The 21,107-nt window shown below is 38.6% G+C and overlaps 1 pseudogene; it reads left to right on the top strand.

Moving 5' to 3' along the window:
* Positions 1-2,260: 2,260 nt before the first annotated feature.
* LOC138881963 (uncharacterized mitochondrial protein AtMg00810-like) lies at positions 2,261-3,578 on the top strand (annotated as a pseudogene).
* The last annotated feature ends 17,529 nt before the right edge of the window (positions 3,579-21,107 follow it).

The following is a 21,107-nucleotide window of genomic DNA, read 5'->3' as shown; positions in this document are numbered from 1 at the left end:
ATAAGAAGGGACATTTGAGGGCCAATTGTTATAAACTGATAGGGTATCTTGCAGATTTTAAGCCTAAAAACGAGCTAATATGGTTGGAAGTTCAAATAATCAACCAATCCCATCTTCATCAGTCATGATGATACAAGAGCAACATTTGGGACCTGTGCAGGGATTCACTTCTGAACAACATAATCATCAGGGACAACAAAGCTTAGGGCCTCTGCAAATGTTCACTCTTGAGCAATATGGTCAGATTCTAAGTCTGCTAAACAAGGCATCAATCTCTGAATCATCTTCCAGTGCACACATGGCAGGTAATATTTCTTATGAACCAAATACTGATGAGAAATGGATAGCAGATACTGGAGCTACAAATTATATAGTCGGTAATGAACAACTTCTGCTTGATAAATTGTTAGTAGGTAATGCAGGAAATTTACAGACACATGTTGGTAGTTGTCAATTAGATGGAGGTGATACTATTAACAATGTCTTGTGTGTACTAGCTTTCAAGTTTAATCTCTTGTCTATGTTTCAACTGACAAAAGTTTTAAACTGTTGTGCTGCATTCTTTTCAAATTTCTGCATATTTCAGGATCTCTTCACTGGAAGGGTGAATGAGATTGGTAAGGAGGAAGAAGGACTGTATATGCTGCATTCACAAAGGAGAAACAAGAATAAAACTAGATCATTGGTGATGGTTGCCCGTAGGAATGAAACTGAGCTGTGGAAAAAGAGAATGGGACATGTTCCAATTCAAGTTCTCAAGAAAATTCCTAGTATAAATAGCAGTAGTAAAGTAGAAATAAGCCAACGTGGTATTTGTTCTTTAACCAGGCAAGCTAGGACTTCTTTCTCAGTTAGTAACAATAAAGTAGACAATGTCTTTGATTTGATATACATGGATGTTTGGGGACCATATAAAGTTCCTACATATAATGGAAAGAGATATTTTCTCACAATGGCTGATGATCATTCTAGATGGATTTGGATTTTCTTATTACATCTTAAGTCTGATGTTATTATAGTACTGAAGAATTTCATTGTTATGGTAAAAACTCAGTTTGGTAGAATGATCAAATGCTTTAGGTCAGACAATGGTTCTGAATTCTTTAACCATAATTGTGCAACTCTGTTTCAAATGTATGAAATTATACATCAAAGTTCATGTCCACACACTCCTCAACAAAATGGAGTGATGGAAAGGAGACATAGACATGTTCTAGAAACTGCAAGGGCCATCAGATTTCAGGGGCACTTGCCAGTGAGGTTTTGGGGTGATTGTGTGGATGCAACTGTGTATCTAATAAATATAATTCCCTCCACATTACTTGGGAACAAGTCACCTTTTGAGTTGCTTTATGGGAGACGACCTTCATTGTCACATAGGAGAATCATAGGGTGTTTGTGTTTTGTAACAAGGTTACCAATGGGTGACAAATTTGCACCCAAGTCCATAAGGTCAGTGTTTTTGGGATATGCAAGCACACAAAAGGGATATAGGTTGTATGATATTGAACACAAGACACTCTTTGTCAGTAGAGATGTGATATTTCATGACGATGTGTATCCATTTCAAGGTCTTGCTCAAGACTCTTCTCTCTTTATAGATGAATTTCAGAGGGCTGATCTTCCCCTTGATCAGCCTCCCATTGTTTTACCTACTACTACTAGGGACAGGGATAACCCAGACTCATCTGCACCTCTTACACCTGCGGAATCTATTCCTGGAAGTATTAACCCATCATTGGATTCCCACTCTCTACCACATATAAAGGAATCAGCTATTGCACAGCATGAGGAACACATTAATAATACTGGTGAATTAAGGAGATTAGGAAGCACTTCCAAGCCTCCTTTTTGGCTTAAGGATTATGTTGGGCCAATACAAAAGTCTAACCCTTCTCATGCAGCACATTGTCAGTATCCTATTGGTGACTTTATTCAGTACACAGGATTGTCTGCTTCATATCAAGCTTACATCACTCAATTATCTTCTGAAGTTGAACCAAGTTCTTATTATGAGGCAGCCAAGGATGTGAAGTGGATTGAAGCTATGAAAGCAGAAATTCAAGCATTGGAGGACAACAAAACATGGGAGGTAGTGTCATTGCCTCCAAACAAAAGTGTAATTAGGTGTAAGTGAGTATACAAGATCAAGTACACATTCAATGGGGAAGTTGAGAGGTATAAGGCTAGATTAGTAGCTAAGAGGTATAGTCAAAAAGAGGGACTAGACTATCAAGAAACCTCTTCACCTGTTATGAAAATGGTTACTATTAGGTCTGTTGTACTTGTATCCATAGCAGCTACCAGAGGTTGGACACTATATCAAATGGATGTTTACAATGCTTTTTTGCAAGGGGATTTGGAAGAAGAGGTATACATGACCTTACCTCAAGGTTTTTCTCTTAAACAAGGGAATACACAGGTATGTAAATTGCTCAAGTCGCTCTATGGGCTTAATCAAGCTTCAAGACAATGGATCATTAAACTCACCACATCACTACTTAATTCAGGATTCAAACAAAGTCATTTTTATTATTCTTTGTTTACTAAGAAACAAGACTCCCATATTGTTATTGTTTTGGTCTATGTTGATGACATTTTAATTACTGGGGATGATGCTGATCTTATTTCAACTACTAAACATAGTTTACATAAGAATTTCAAAATCAAAGACCTTAGAGAGTTGAGATACTTTCTGGGGATTGAGTTTGCTAGAAACAAATAAGGGATCCTGCTGCACCAAAGGAAGTATGCACTTGAACTCATCTCAGATGTTGGTCTGGCAGGATCCAAGCCAGTTCATGCTCCTGTTGAGCTAAATCAGAAGCTCACCACAGTGACTTATGATGATCATTTATGCCTCAAGGATGACAGTCTTCTTGAGGATCATGGTGCTTATCAAAGACTGATAGGCAGAATAATTTACTTGACGATTACAAGGCTTGACATCTCCTTTGTTGTGCAGTCTTTGAATCAGTTCATGCAGCCCCCAAACACTCTCACATGGAAGCTGATTTGAGGGTAGTGAGATACATCAAGTAGAGTCCAGGTCTTGGGATTCTCATGTCATCTGCAGCATCTACTTAGTTAACAACTTACTGTGATGTTGATCGGGCTGCATGTCCTAATACAAGGAGATCAGTCACTGGCTATTTAGTGAAGTTTGGTAATTCTCTCATCTCATGGAAGTCCAAGAAGTAGAGTACCATTTCGAGAAGTTCCGCTGAGGCAGAATATCGAAGTTTGGCTTCCACAGTAGCTGAGATTGTTTGGCTCATTGGTCTATTTGTTGAGTTGGGAGTCACTCTCACACTCCCAGTTCCCTTTCATTGCAACAGCAAATCAGCTATACAGATTGCTGCTAATCCTGTGTGCCATGAACGGACAAGCACATTGATATTGATTGTCACTTCATTCGTGAGAATGTTCATCTAGGCTTAGTTCAAATAGTCTACTTGAAGTCTGCTGATCAACCTGCTGATATCTTAACCAAAGGCTTAAGCAGTATTCAACATTCTCACTTACTAACCAAGCTAGGCCTCAAGAACATCTTCATTAGTCCTAGATTGAGGGGGTAATGAGCTATGTAATAGTCATGACCCATGTTAACTTAACTGTAGTTAGTTATTAGTAGTACCCTGTAATTAGTAGTTAATGGTTAGTTAACTGCAGTTAGTTGTTACGCGGTTATATTAGGTACTACTGTAGCTTGTACAGTACAATTCATTTTATGTAGAGCTATCAGAAAAAGCTTCTTTCTCTCTTCTCTATTTCTTCTCTCTATAAGAGAGATTATCATTTTCAGATCCACAAAATTGACAAAAATAAGAGGGAGAAAAATCATGCTGCGAATGCAGGGCAGCTACCTTGCTAACTCCGATGACTCTGCCTATGAGCGATCAACACCCGCTACCGGGTTCAGAAATACCTGAATATGCACACAAGATGCAGGGAGTAATGTGAGTACTCCAACTCAATAAGTAATAAAAGTAAATAAAGTCTGAGTAGAGAGAAATCACGTAAACCGCATCATGGCACCATAAAGGGTACCGCATATTTCCAAAATAGGATACAAATCAAATCACCTCGTTCAACTCCCATTCCGGGAAAAATCTTTTGAAAATGCCTTTCTAACAATTTTCAGTAAAGTTCAATGAAATTAATAGTGAAAGTGATAAAAATCATAATCGGCCCTCGGCCAAAACATAATTCGTACACAGCCCCTCGGGCAAACAGAAATTCATAACCATTTCGCAACATAAAAATCTCAGTGAAAATAACAAAGGCAAATCAGTGACTAAATTTCTAATACCTTATAAAACTTCAGTTTTAAGGAAAGTCGTTTAAAAATATTTGTTTAACATTTTTCAATAGAGGCTAGGTCTAAACATGAGTGAAAGCAGTAATTAAATCAGCATATTCAATAGAAACTCACTTAAGGAGGGGTGAAACCAGTAAGTTCATAAACATGCCTCTCAGGTAAAGCATCACTCGTATACATGTATATATAGCCCCTCGGGCAAGCCTCTCGGTCACTCATGTCTCAACTCTTATCAATCAGCACTCACGCTCAATAAGTATCATATAATAACCGTTGCGGCGTGCAGCCCAATGCATATATCGCTGCGGTATGCAGCCCGATCCATATATATAGTCGACTGTGCTCACTGGAGGTGTACAGACTTCGCAGGGGCTCCTACAGCCCAAGCGCTATATCGCTGCGGCGCGCAACCCGATCCAATATATCGCTGCGGCATGCAGCCCGATCCATATATTGTTGCGGCGTGCAGCCCAATCCATATACATACATACATACATACATACATATATACATATATATATATATATATATATATATATATATATATATATTGTTACGGCATGCAGCCCGATCCATAAATATATAATCCTCACAACCAGGCCCTCAGCCTCTCTCAGTCATTAACCTCACACTCAGACCCTCGGTCTTTCTCAGTCATTACCTCACAATCAGGCATTCAGCCTCTCTTAGCCATCAACCTCACAAGTCACTCAGACTATCCGTCAAAAACATGGCATTTAGCTCAAGAATATCATTTATAATGTCAAAATTGAGTAAATAAGGCTGTGTTAAGAAATCAGTAAAATACAACATGACTAAGTACAATTATTAAGTCAAAATAGTGAGGAATAGTAGTAAAAACCCCATAAAGGTCCGAAACAGTTGGCATGAGGCCCAAATATAGCATTTAGCCCAAAACATGATAATAACAAACAGTTTCAGTCAAATACGCAGTTAAACAGTCACACGGGAGGGACTAAGTCACAATCCCCAATGATGCACGACCCCACGCTCGTCATCTAGTGTATGCGTCACCTCAAAATAGCACAACGATGTGAAATCCGGGGTTTCAAACCCTCAAGACAGTATTTACAATCATTACTTACCTCTATCCGGTCCACACTCTAGCCCGCGATGACTTTGCCTCTCAAAGCAGTCTCTAATTGCTTTAAATCTAACCGAAATTAGTTCCACATTATTAATACATGCTAAAGGATTAAAGTCCAAGCGAAAATAATCGAATTAACTCAGATCCCGAAATTGGTCAAACCTGGCCCCGGACCCACGTCTCGGAATTCGATAAAAATCACATCAATAGAATCCTTATCCTCCCACGAGTTTATACATACCAAGAACATCAAAATCGGACCTCAAATGGCCCCTCAAATCCCCACTCAAATGTTTCTTAATCTCAAGCCCTAATTACCCATTTTTGCACTGATTTTTCCCAAAATCTCACAACTAATTAGGCCTTTAATCACATATAAACGAGTTATGAAGTCAAGAATCTTACTTCCAAGAGATTACCCTTTGGTTTCCTCAAGAATCTCTCTCAAAAGCTTCAATCCCATTCAAAAATGGTGAAAAAATGAAGAAGGGTCGCGGATTGGCTATTTAAATACTGCCCAGTTATTTAACCCTACGCGGTCGCAGAAACACCTATGCAATCGTGTAAGACAACTCCTAACAACAATGCGATAGCGGCCAACTCAATTCCATCACCTCACTGCCACTCCAAGTCCTTCTATGCGAACGCAAAGGTCTCCACGCGAACGCAGTGACCAAGACTGCTCACCCTACGCGATCGCACTCCTACCTTCGTGATCGTGATTCACAAAATCCGCCTAGCCTCAACTTACTCTACGCGATCGCGGATGAACTCACGCGATCGCAATGAACAAACTACTGCTGCTAAAACACCAGAAAACTAGCAATCTCCCAAAGACCAAAAGTGCTCGTTTGAGCATCCGAAATGCACCCGAGGACACCGAGACCTCAACCAAACCTACCAACATATCCCATAACATCATTCAAACTTAGCGAACCCTCGAAACACCAAAAACAATGCAAAAACACCGAAATTACATCAAATTCAAGCCTATGAACTTTGAAATTTCTAAATTCCACCAATGATGCTGAAACCATCCAAAACACCTCCGATTGACCGGAAAATTTGCACACATATCCAAAATGACATTACAAACCTATTCCAACTTCCGGAATTCCATTCTGACCCCTATATCAAAATCTCACCTATCAACTGAAAAACGCCAAAATTCCAATTTCGCCAATTCAAGCCTAAATCTACCCCGGACCTCCAAAACACATTCCGATCACACTCCTAAGTCCCAAATCGCCTAACAGAGCTAACCAAATCATAAAAATTTCAATCCAAGGTCATCTACTAACAAGTCAAATCTTGGTCAAACCTTTCAAATTTTAAGCTTCAAACTAAGAACTGTTCTTTAAAATTCATTTCGATTACCGTAAAAACCAAACCGACGATTTGCATAAGTCATAATACATCACACGGGGCTAGAAATTCTTGAGAACTGGCGAGCAAAGTACAAAAGCGCAAAACGACCGATCGGGTCGTTACATTCTCCCCCACTTAAACATACGTTCGTCCTCGAACGTGCACATAGTTGTTCCAAAATCCAACAAGTCGATGTATAACCTCACCATGTAGATAACCAGGGGTGATCCCACGTCACCCTATCTCATATATGTCCGATAACACAATGTAACTTAAATTTCACAATCCAACCCAGCCCATAAACCTTAGAACCACATTTCTACCTCTAAAACCATCTACAAGATCAGAATCTCACATCTATATTCTGGGTAAACCCGAACCAGCTGTAATAACCCATACCTGCAAGCTCAGGTGCAATTACATGACGTACCACATAACTCAAACACTTGTAGCGATAGCTTCTAATCACAGTAGTTGCTCAAAACATCCTAATTTTGATAATAAGCCTTTTATCACATAAAGCCTCATTCTAACACTTCCGTATACTGCCGATGATAAATGAAACACATAGGAGTCATAACCACTCCTCAGACCAACCATTCAGGAAGCCACTTCTCCTTTAGCAAGGACCATAGCAAATTTCTGAGCCGAACATCGATATTATCCCTCCAACACACTGAAACCGAATCCGTTTGTATTAATTCTAGATCTCAACAATCTCATCTAATCCAACACAACTACTCTGGTGACATGACACATCAATACGATCTAAAGCCACAACTCGTGCAACCCGTGCACCAATAAGCAACCACCTGAACGTACTCAAATGAGAGAGTTGTACCGCAAGCTCACCAGTACCACCACACACAATGCTGAGAACCCGTCACACATCGTAGAAACAGAACACACAAATCTAACCCGAAGGATTATAGCTCAACATAACTTTGATGCAATGCACGACCCTATCCAAACACCGGTTCCCCTAAGACACCTCAAATTACCATGCTCAAAATCATTAACCAAGCACACTTTGATACCTAGCACCCAAAAGTGAATCATCATAACCATGGAGAAGCAAATGACGCAACACCATATCAGTCCGAAAGAACATACCCAATGTGCAACAAATCATGCAACGCCCAATTACCCATCTCGCTCAAATTCCACTATAAAGCTCAAATAGAATCGCACCATATGCGCATATAATACACAAATCACAACTCCTCGTAACATAGATGGGTAACTCATAGATCGCTCCAAAACACGGATAAGCTCAACAACAATTGAATGGCACATCTCTCAATAATAACAGTTCGGAGTCAACAATTCCAACCCGGTGCAGAACACACATCCATGTTGGGCCTACCAATGAACCACACATCAACTCTGGTCACCCACAACAGATAAATAACCCTCCGAAGGTTCACAATGACTGAATCATAGCACATACTATTATCTGACTATCTTACCCACATCTTTACAGTCCACAACCGCAAAGTAACCTGTTTATGAGAACTCCCAGTCTCCAAATCCGTAAAGCACATGAATCACCATATCTGATCCCAACTCTACCGCCTGAATATCTAATACATTCCTACTACTCGATCATCCCACGAGGGGTACTTCTAAAAAAATTCTTCTATGCCACCAAGCAAACCTTGAATATCAGCAGTCGATCAGACAAGATAGTGCCGCAATACAAATAAAGCATCCATAACTCAAACATATCGCCCTTTCTGAAATGTATACCTTTATCAAGCCATACCAATCATTAATCTCATTTATCTAGTCATCTGAAGATGTTCATGCTGCCTAAGAATTTATGACCTTCCTTTCAAGACTGAACCGTGACCTTACACATGCAAATCTCAACCCCACATAACATGCCGCATATACCCTACCATCCAATGATAAATATGAGAACTTCACAATCCACTCCGAGCTATAAGCAACTACGTACTCAACCAGCTAAGAGCTTTTTCATTTGATCTCATCTAGGAGAAAATCATTATACATCCCATGCTCATCATGCCAGTAGAAAATATACATCTCTAAGCGTGGTAGAAACTATCAAGAACTCTCCGAATTCTAGTTGCACAATACCAAACCGTCAGAACTAAATCCCTCTAACTCAACCCAGCTACGTAGGCCATCAAAACCCAAGAGCATTGCCATGAAACACCTATAGAAACGCTCAATAGGTACCATATAATAACCGCTGCGGCGTGCAGCACGATCCATATATTGCAGCGGCGTGCAACCCGATCCATATATCGCTGTAGCGTGCAGCCCGATCCATATATATAGTCGACTGTGCTCACTGGGGGTGTGCAGACTCCGGAGGAGCTCCTACAGCCCAAGCGCTATATCGCTGCGGCGCGCATCCCGATCCAACATATCGCTGCCGCATGCAGCCCGATCCATATATTGCTGCAGCGTGCAACCCGATCCATATACACACATATATATATATATATACATATATATACACACATATGTACACACACATATATACATATATATACACACATATATACATATATATACACACATATATACATATATATACACACATATATACATATATATATACACACATATATACATATATATACACACATATATACACATATATACATATATATATATATATATATATTGTTGCGGCGTGCAGCCCAATCCATAAATATATAATCCTCACAACTAGTCCCTCGGCCTCTCTCAGTCATTAACCTCACACTCAGACCCTCGGTCTTTCTCAGTCATTTCCTCCTAATCAGGCCTTCGGCCTCTCCCAGCCATCAACCTCACATGTCACTCGGACTATCAGTCAAAAACAGGGCATTCAGCTCAAGAATATCATTTATAATGTCAAAATTGAGTAAATAAGGCTGAGTTAAGAAACCAGTAAAATACAGCATGACTGAGTACAATTATTAAGTCAAAACAGTGAGGAATAGTAGTAAAAACCCCATAAAGGTCTGAAACAGTTGGCACGAGGCCCAAATATAGCATTTAACCCAAAACATGATAATAACAAACAGTTTCAGTCAAATACGCAGTTAAACAATCACACTGGACGAACTAAGTCACAATCCCCAACAGTGCACAACCCCACGCTCGTCATCTAGCATGTGCGTCACCTCAAAATAGCACAATGATGTAAAATCTGGGATTTCAAACCCTCAGGACAACATTTACAATCATTACTTACCTCTATCCGGTCCACACTCTAGCCCGCGGTGCCTTTGCCTCTCAAATCAGTCTCCAATTGCTCCGAATCTAACCAAAATCAGTTCCACATCTTTAAAACACGCTAAAGGAACAAAGCCCAAGCGAAAATAATCGAATTAACTCAATAATAGGCCTTTAATCACATATAATCCTTATCCTCCCACGAGTCTATACATACCAAGAACATCAAAATCGGACTTCAAATGGCCCCTCAAATCCCCACTCAAAGGTCTCTTAATCTCAAGCCCTAATTACCCATTTTGTACTGAAATTTCCCAAAATCTCACCACTAATTAGGCCTTTAATCACATATAAACGAGTTATGAAGTCAAGAATCTTACCTCTAAGAGATTACCTTTTGGTTTCCTCAAGAATCCCTCTCAAAAGCTTCAATCCCGTTCAAAAATGGTGAAAAAATGAAGAAGGTTCGCAGACTGGCTATTTAAATACTGCCCAGTTATTTAACCCTACGCGGTCGCAGAAATACCTATACGATCACGTAAGACAGCTCCTCACAATAATGCAATCGTGACCAGCTCTATGCGATCGCATAGAGCAATTCCATCACCTCACTGCCACTCCAAGTCCTTCTACGCGAACACAAAGGTCTCCACGCGAACGCAGTGACAAACACTGCTCACCCTACGCGATCGTACTCCTACCTTCGTGATCGCGATTCACAAAATCCGCTTGGCCTCAACTTACTCTACGCGATTGCGGAGGAACTCATGTGATCGCAATGAACAAACCACTGCTGCTAAAACACCAGAAAACTAGCAATCTCCTAAAGACCAAAAGTGCCTGTTTGAGCATCCGAAATACACCCGAGGACCCCGGGACCTCAACCAAACCTACCAACATATCCCATAACATCATTCAAGCTTAGTCTAACCCTCGAAACACCAAAAACAACGCAAAAATACCGAAATTGCATCAAATTCAAGCCTATGAACTTTGAAATTTCTAAATTCCACCAACGATGCTGAAACCATCCAAAACACCTCCGATTGACCTGAAAATTATATACAAAATGACATTACGAACCTGTTCCAACTTCCGAAATTCCATTCCGACCCTTATATCAAAATCTCACCTATCAACCGTTAAACGCCAAAAATTCAATTTCGCCAATTCAAACCTAAATCTACTTCGGACCTCCAAAACACATTCCGATCACGCTCCTAAGTCCCAAATCACCTAACGGAACTAACCAAATCATAAAAATTTCAATTCGAGGTCATCAACTAACAAGTCAAATCTTGGTCAAACCTTTCAAATTTTAAGCTTCAAACTGAGAACTATTCTTCAAAATTCATTCCGGTTACCCTGAAAACCAAACCGACGATTTGCATAAGTCATAATACATCACACGGGGCTAGACTTGCTCGAGAACTGGCGAGCGAAGTGCAAAAGCTCAAAACGACCGGTCGTGTCGTTACAATTTTAAATAAATATCATTTCAAAAAATTATATTTTATAGATACTTTTTAATGTTTATAGCAAAATATCTAATTTTGGTTACCTCCTACCTCTAAGCCACTAAATACGATATTCAGTTACACTATTTTTTTTCTCTCTCTACTTTGATACATGCCATTCTCTTCCCCCATTCTCTGAAAACACGATGCTCAATCTCAAAATTCCTCTCACCCACATCACCTGCCATTAGTCACAAACGGTGATTTTGCCTGGTATACCACGAAGAGTTCTCTGACTTTTCCCCTCAATTTTGTGCAAAACCTTATCGTCTACTCTATCTAATCTCCCTCCCCCCCCCCTCTCTGCACCAAAACCCCTCTTTGTTCGCTCGGAACCCTTTTTTTCCTTTTACTAATCCAAGGAATTTTTTGACTAAAGAACGTCAGCTTGTGTTTGTACAGGAAAAGTGTTTGTATTGGATTTATGAGTTAAAATGGCGATGGTGGTAATGAGGAAAAATCAGATGTGTTTTTGGTGGTGTCGGTGAATAGCATGAATTACTATGTCTATATCGTGCAGCGCCTCTGATTTCTAGTTGTGTGCTAGGGTTTTTCCATTCTTTTCATGTGTTCTAATGAGTTACAGGGATATTCGGTGAAGAGAAAGAGAGAGAAAGGCGAAAGAGTTGAGGGTTTTTGCTTGACGGCGGATTCAACAGAAATTAGGGTTGTTCTTGAACAAAGACGACAGAGTTTGGGGCTGAGCAATTTGATTTTCTGTTAATATATTTCAATATTTTTTCAACGTATCACGCTGTATTTTCATGCATTTTATTGTATTCATTATCTTTTTTTTTCATTGTAATTCAATGTAACCCACTGTATTCCATGTATTTCATTGTGTTCACTTTTTTTTCATTGTATTTCAATGTATCTCGCTGTATTATATGTATTTAACTGTATTCACTGTCTCGCTATATGCCATGAATGTATTCATATGTTTTTTTAATTAATATAATTTATGTATATTAAATGTATTATATAATTTTTCTGAAGATTGCTATGTTTTGGGGTATTTTTCGGTTGAGAATCTTTTTTATAACTGGAAATACGAAATTTGTATGTTATAATTGAGTTTGTTGAGTTATATTAGGAGTCTATTATGTTGATTGATTCATTTTTCGTTTAAAAACAATGTAATCCCTTGTTTGACGCCGTGAATACAGTCGAATACAATAATCTGTCCAGCTGTAATCCCATATTTTGTGCCATGAATACAGTCGAATATACTCGAATACAACAACAGATTAGTTGGACTTCCCTGATTCACGCCTATTTTTGCTACTGTATTCATAAATACAGTAGCTTAAATACATCTAATACATCTTATAACAACAGAAAACGTATCTACAATCCGTAATATAACAAATGGTATCTATAGATAGCTAATTACCACTAAAAAATAGTGCTTTATGAAAATTTATCTATTAAGTTTGGCTTTGACACGTTTAGGCCCTACAAAATGGCCTCATTGAAGTATACATGAATTCTTTAATTTCTTTGTCGTTTCTCTCTAATTTGCGGTAAAAATTTATCTGCACCGAATATTTACACCAAATTTAATTAAATTAACTATGAGATAAATATTAAGGTCTAATAGGAGTATTATATTGAATAAATACAAAATAGAATCATAACATAACTAATTACAAAGTTTTAGGGTTGCCGTCATCATCTTTATCTTATTTCAGGTAATCTTCTTGGAAAAATTGGTTTATCAAATGTAAGGCTGCAATATTACTACTCCAACCACCTACAACCATTAAAATTGTATTAATCCTGCTCAGTGAACTAATTGAGAGTCTTTTTGGTGGAATAGAGCTTTGCTTTTTGCAACTTTGGTATTTGTATGCATTGTGAGGGTGTTTGGCTAAGCTTATAAGCATGGGCGAAGCTACTTTGGTTGAAGGATGGTCTGACCATCTTTCGCCGAAAAATTATACTATATATAAGGTAAAATATTACTTGTTATTGATTAAAAACAGACTTTGAATACCCTTGCATAGCCCACTGTTCAAAATTTGAACACCCTTATTAAATTTTCTGGCTTCTCCACTGCTTATAAGCACTTTTTGGCTTATCTAGGCATTTGGTAAAATTAAAAGTACTTATAAGTTAAGTGCTTATAAGCCAAAAGTCATAAGTTTGTATCCCCCAACTTATCAAATTTCAGCTTATAAGCACTTTAGGTTTGACCAAAATATTTACTATTATATCCCTAATATACTTCTTTTTAAAACAAAATTCTTCGTATACCCAGTTCTTCAGCTGCTTATTATTAATTTCAGCACTTTTATCCAAACACGTAACTGCTTATTTTTTAAATCAGTTTCAGCACTTAAAAGTACTTTTCAGCACCTAATATTTATCAGCTACTCCAAATCAGTTAAGCCAAACGGGCTCTGTGTTTCAATGGTTGGCAACACTTAGTTTGAGCATAATAGAAGAACTAACATTTATTCCTCACAATTAACTTACCAGTAAAAATCATATGACCAACAGTGTAATTATTAGAAAATCGTGGCAACAAAAACTAATAGATGATTTTATTATAAATGTGAATTTGTAAATGGCAAGGACGAAATAATTTTCTTGACTTTTTATCACTCCACAAGAATTATTGGAGTATTTTGGCAACAAGAACCGATAAATAAAGTATCACCATTTTTAATCGATTCCGCCGTTAAGAGAACAAGGGTACAGCAAGGTTGCTATTATTATTATTATTATTATTATTATTATTATTATTATTATTATTATTATTATTATTATTATTATTGATCATGTGCAAAATAAATGATAGCAAACTATGGTAATTACTAACATTTGTAGTTAAACAAAGTGACAAGTGTCATTTATTTATTTGTCAGGTTTAGAGGTAGCAAAATGATAAAAGTTATCCACCCATATTATCCATCAAAAAATAGGTTGGATAATGAACCATTTAAAAACGGGTTGAATATGGATAAAGAACCATATTATCCCCTTAGAAAATGGTTAACCAAATGGATAACCAATAGATAACTAATGTGTTTAACTTTTACATTTGTAAAGTCTCAAATTGGGGTTCCTCAAGTTTGGAAGATTAGGAATTCTCTCATAAGTGATCATATTTAAGAAGCCATGGATAATATGGATATCCATATTATCCGCTGGACCCGTTTTTAACCGTCTCAAATACGGGCCGAGTTGGATAATTTATCTGTTTTTTAAATTATCCATTTTGACCCGCTCATATCTGATCCGACCTGCCCGTTTGCCATCCCTAGTCGGGTGCAAACACCCAATGCGGATAAATTTTTACCCTAATTTGCTACTTGATGAACAATCATTACTACCTTAACCAGGGATGCAAACAAGAAGTTGATTCATTAGCTAAATTTATCTGTTAAAAAATGAAACTTGGGCCTAATTCAACTCCAAAAGTTAGGTATAAGGTGAGGAGTGCCCAAAATAAGCCAATCTCGATGAAAAATAGAGAAATACAAGTCTCGACTAATGCTTTTGTTTCAAATAAAAGCTTTATTTCTATTGTAATTTTTCCATTTAGGCGCCTATTGATATCGATATATCTGAGATCGCCAAATGCTCGGGTGAAATAAAACATCATATGTAAGTAAGTAGCATCTAGAATAGAATCTAGAGTGGCTAAGAAAAAAAAAATCGAGTAACTTCTGGGCCGGTCTCATTGCACTTTTTAGGACAGCTCAGTTCAAAAAGATAGATCTTAATCTTCTCGAAAGCACTATGCATAGGCTTTTGAATCGAATAGGTGAAACTACTAATAAAAGAGATCATGCCATAAAATGCTAATGAAGACATGGTCGTGTGGCATAATGCTCTAATGCAAGTTGTTATGGCGCTTTGGAACACTGCTGATCGCCACCTCTTGCAAGCAAGTGTAGTGTGGTGTAGTAGTAGGTACTTCTTGGCCCCTTTCCGACTACTGAATCACTCCAGAAAAGGCCAATGCGTCAAAATAAAATCAGGTTCAGCAATCGACGTAACTAAGGTATGGGCTAATGAAGCCTGAGGTCGTATTGGAATTGGGACCCAAAAGAGGAGACCAAGTCGCATCCGCTACCAATGTGGAAATCTAACATTGTGCGCACTCTTCTTCTCCACTCAATGTTTTTGTCAACTTCAGCAAACTTTATCAACTATCACCGAAGGAATTATGAGGTTAAGATAAGACGGCAGGTTTTTCCTGTTAGGCTCAAATATTCTTAAACCTTAACCGAAACTTGAGTGATTGTAATTCAAATTGTGTGATTTTGATAATTTTTTAACTATATATATATATATATTTTAATTTCATTGTTAAGAAATTGTACATAGTGCTTTTCACCTAAATCTACAACTTCTGTTTCTAAAAATAATACTCTATCCGGTCCACAATAAATAACCAATTTACTTTTGGCACGCCCATTAAGAAAATACTAAATTCTATACAAAAATACCTATTATGACTAAACTACCCTTAATTAAATATTTAATGTGAGGAGTAAGAAAACTTTTTAGGGATATGTACATAAGGGTAATTTTGTAAAAACAAATTGAATTTTTTCTTAATTATATAAATGGACACTTATTTTGGACCAAAATAAAAAACCAAATTGGTCACTTATTGTAAAGCGGAGGGAGTAATAACAAGCCAAAGTGAGAAAGGGGCTCATGTATATTTGGGCCATCCGTATTTCCCAAATAGTATGGGGGGAGTCCACAGTTAACCACTAATAAGACATGTATTTACGTTTAAGCCACTATTTAAAATGTCTTTAATCTTTAGCCACTGCTTTAACAAACTTTACCCGACCGGGCGAAAATACCCTTCTGCTCATAAAGTTCAGGACCAAGTGTCCTTAACTTATGAACTTGTTATTGTAAGTTCAGGACTAGCTGTCCTTAATTTATGAGCATGTAAGTCTAAGTTGAGGACTACATGTTCTTAACTTTTGAACTTGGAACTCGAAGTTCAGGACTACATGTCCTTAATTTTTGTGCTTGTAACTCTAAGTTAAGGACTACTTGTCCTTAATTTTTGTGCTTGTAACTCTAAGTTAAGGACCAAGTATCATTAATTTTTGAACTTTCAACTCTAAGTTCAGGACCAAGTGTCTTTAACTTATGAGCTTGTAAGTCTAAGTTAAGGACTACTTGTCCTTAGTTTTTGAACTTGTAACTCTAAGTTTAGGACTACCTATCCTTAACTTTTAAACTTGTAAGTCTAAGTTCAGGACTACATGTCCTTAACTTTTGAACTTGTAAGTCTAAGTTCAGGACTACATGTCCTTAACTTTTGAACTTGGAACTCGAAGTTCAGGACTACCTGTCCTTAATTTTTGTGCTTGTAACTCTAAGTTAAAGACTACATGTCCTTAATTTATGTGCTTGTAACTCTAAGTTAAGAACCAAGTGTCCTTAATTTTTGAACTTCCAGTTTTAAGTTTAGGACCAAGTGTCCTTAACTTATGAGCTTGTTACTGTAAGTTTAGGACTAACTGTCGTTAATTTATGAGTTTGTATGTCTAATTTAAGGACTACATGTCCTTAGTTTTTGAACTTGTAACTCTAAGTTCAGGACTACATGTCCTTAACTTTCGAACTTGCAACTCGAAGTTTATGACTACTGTCCTTAATTTCTTTGCTTGTAACTCTAAATTTAGGACTACTGTCCTTAATTTATGTGCTTGTAACTCTAAGTTAAGGACTACATACACGCGTACTTGTTATTAGGGTATGCAATTTTTCCAGTTTAATTCATCAATTGTATGCATGAATTTATAAAAGCTACACACAATATATATATATATATATATATATATATATATATATATATATATATATATATATATATATATATATATATATATATATATATATAAACCAACTTTCCTTTCCCCCCTTGTTTCTCTTTACGATATTGGGAAGGTAGGTGGCATTTATGTTAGAGAATAAAAGGTAAGAGAAAGTCACAAATTTAAGATGATCCCTTCAAAGAATGTTCTTCGCTAATTCCACCAAATAATCTTTTCACACATTTCTCACATAATTGGTTTGTTCATTATTCAACAACCACATATACATAATGAACTGGATGCAATTTTCCTTCTTTACTTTTTCTAGAAAGAGTACTGATAGGCGTGTTTGACTTGGATAAAATGTTAGTAAATACCAATATACACTATACTCCTCCGTTACCGTTTATGAAAACCTATTTCTTTTTAGTCCGTTCCAAAAAGAGTGATCTTTGTTTATTCCGGAAATTCGAGTAACAATTAATATGGAATTGTATTGAGGTCTTGAAGATATGTGATTTAGTCCAATACCAATTGATAACAAGAAATCAAACGTATAAATTAAAAAAGTAAGTTGAATCGAACCAGTGTGCGAGCAAGTCTCGACCTCGAGCTAAGGCGGCCTCGAGGTAGGTCAATGAGAACAATAAAGTTAAAAGACAATTCTGATGAATACTGAGCAAGAAAGTAAGGATGTATATTCTTTTGCCAATGATTGACGATGTTACAAATGAATGGGCTCCCCTTTATATAATATGAGAGTCCTAAATAAGGTACATTTTCGTTTTTAGTAAGGAATCTAATTGGACAGTTGTCTATCCGCCTAGTACGAATTCCTAGGAATTTACGCCTTGATCTCTAAGCTATTGGGAGAATCTTGCTTTTTCTGTTACAAAACCACAACGGCATTATCTCGAGGCTAGTTATGCTCGGCCCTAATATTCATCGGACACTTTGATCTTTGAACTTCGAACTCCGCAATCGGGCTCGAGCCTAGTCTATTTCGGACTTATTTTCGAAGCGGTTCCTCGAGCCTACAAAATCGGGCATACCTGATTTTGACCGTATACAGATAGTCCCCGCATTCTTGGAGTAAGATGATAAGAAACGACTTGATCCTCGATCCTCTGATACCTCGACCATGATGTCAATCTCGTGACGTTAGCGACAGAAGTGATTAAAAGGTCGCGTCTACATAGTTCTCAAGGTCATTAATTGAAGGCGGGTGATGGTCGGCCATTGGCTTTCCCAAACCGTTGAAGCGACCACTATAAATAGGTTAATTTCACAATTTTTACAATCTTACTTCTCAAATCTTTCCCAAAACTTTACTAGCTTCTTCATCTTCTCTGAATCCATCTTCAATTTGTTCTTGTAACAACAACTTCTTATCTTCTCTTAAGTTTCTGAACAACAATGGCTAAAATATATAAAACCATTCCTCAGAAAGAAAAGGCCTCCTCATCATCGCGACCGGCCGGTGGTAGAACAACGGCGCCACCTCGTATCGAGGAATGCATTCTAGGGCCATGCGAGCTATCTTCCAATTTCAAAATCGATAAGCCTTCATCAGTTACAGGCCGATGCGAGCCTATGTCCCGATACATCTGCTCGATATCTGAAGCCAATCTCAAGCAGGTGAAAAAGGACTGCAACTGGGAGGATAAGGAGGTGGTGATTCCCTCCCCCAAGAGGATATCACCACTCATGTGGAAGTATACTTAAGCGTGTATACTTATCCTTTCACACTGGATCCTATAGATCAAGTCATTCTTGATTTCTGTCACTAATATCGAGTGACCCTTGGCCAGATCTACCTTTCTTTCTAGCACATCGTTAAATTGCTCAGGTACTTCTCGGGCAAGGTCGAGGGGTTGCCTTTTACACTTGACCATCTGATCAGGCTATACAGCTCTCGCCTCATAGCTTTCGGTGATGCTTATTACTCTTATTTCCCTATTCTCACTTGATCTAATTCTTTTTCGATGGTACAGCTTCTCCTAGGTTTCCTGGCGCACTCCCGAACCTCGCAGGTTGGGTTCGACAATTAGCCTCCACTTCTTCACACGCAGAATGCTGTTGGCGTGATTTGGCCGAGGGTTTGTGGGAGGCTAAAAACCATGGTGAGTTACCTTGTTTATATGTTGACGTTTTTCTGCAAAATACTTATTTTCCTCTTACACAGGCCTCAGAGACACTGTTGCTATGAGGCTGCCCCCGACCGGTGAAAAGTAAATCCCGAAGCCAACCAAGGAGAAGAAAAGGAAAAGGGATTCGCCAGCAAATTCCCCGAAAACCAAGAAAAATAAGGCTCGAAAGCCTAGGGCCGATCCTACAGCCCTATCTGTAGAAGCGGTCCAACACCTTCGGGATGACGAGGAAGAGGGAAGAGATGCCGACTGCCCGTTGGTAACTCGGAAGAAGGGAAGCACTGAAGCTTTGAAGGCCACCGAACTGACAATGGTTGATGCGGTTCAATCTCGAATCGAAGAAATTTCGAAGGGGATCTCGAGCAGATTCCCCAAACCATCGGGTAGTAAAAGCACTCCCCGCCTTAGAGGACATCTGGCAGGCGAGCCCGAAGAGCCTAATTCTGAGCCCTCCCTCCCCCCCAAAGAAAAGAGAATGTCCCAAGTGAATCACTTGGGATAATTAACATAGATGAATCCCCACCTAGCCGTATGTTTTCTGAAGGGCAGTTTCGAGATGCTCGGGCCATAAAGACTCCCGATGTGGGGACGACCCACGAAGGGAATGATATTTTTCAGGAATGTTTTGCGGGGTTCGAAGATGTCTCCGATATAGATCTGCCGATGATTTTTGATGAGGCTCACCGCCTTCAGAACCAGGTAAACTTCATTCCTCATTATTACGCTTGTTTTCATCTCCTCCCTATTGATTTATTTCTTTTTTCCATAGGCTACGGTACTTTACCGGGAGGCTTTCAACAAATCCCAGATCGAGCTAAGTCGGTGTGAGGCCAACCTCAAAAAGCTCACTGAGGAGATAGAGGCTCTTAAACGCCTTTATGTGCAGAAAGAAGAAGAGCTGCAAGATCTCCAAGCTGAATTAGCTCAGGCTCGTAAGGAAGGAGTCGAGCTAGACAAGTAGGTAACTAACTTTTTGCAAAAGTACAGTCTCTGTCCAACAATGGAGGTTAACACTTCGATGTCTCAGTTGCAACAAAAGTTGGAGAGAATCGAGCTTCTCCGAGTGGAGGTCGACCAAGTCAAAGCCAACTGTGACTGGTGGAAAGAGAGTATGGACCTCCTTGCTACGGAGAAAGAGACACTTCAAGCCCAGTTGGCTTCGGTCGAATGTCAGCTTCAAAATGCAAAAGGGGAAAACTTGTCCTGGAGCCGAAAGATTGAGGAGCTCAAAGCTAAATTTGTTGTCGATCTTGCAAAGGCTAAATATGAGGTGGAGGCATTTGTGGCCTCCTATCGTGCTGACGCCGAGGCTGCCAACATTTGGGCATAAGAAATCTCTATCGCTGTAAAATTCAAATTGTCGTGTGCTCTTAATCATGCCAGGCGACAATCACGGAGAAAGACTCTCAAGGAAGTGCATGCTCGTGGCTTTGATCTCTCAGCTGATATCGAGAATGCCAAAGCTTTAGAGGATGAAACTGCCACTTTACTCTCCGATGATGAAGACTCTGCTAGTGGTTCCGATAACGGAGGGGACGAGGATGAAGTCCCCGAGGAGGAGGTTCCCGAAGATGTGGCTCCTGAGGATACGACTCCCAAAGTAGGCTAGGCCCTTAGGATTTTATTTTTTGTTTTTGTGTAAGGCCCCTT

This window comes from Nicotiana sylvestris, chromosome 11, assembly GCF_000393655.2.
Source record: "Nicotiana sylvestris chromosome 11, ASM39365v2, whole genome shotgun sequence".
Classification (NCBI taxonomy): domain Eukaryota; kingdom Viridiplantae; phylum Streptophyta; class Magnoliopsida; order Solanales; family Solanaceae; genus Nicotiana; species Nicotiana sylvestris.
This window is presented reverse-complemented; position numbering and strand designations above follow the sequence as displayed.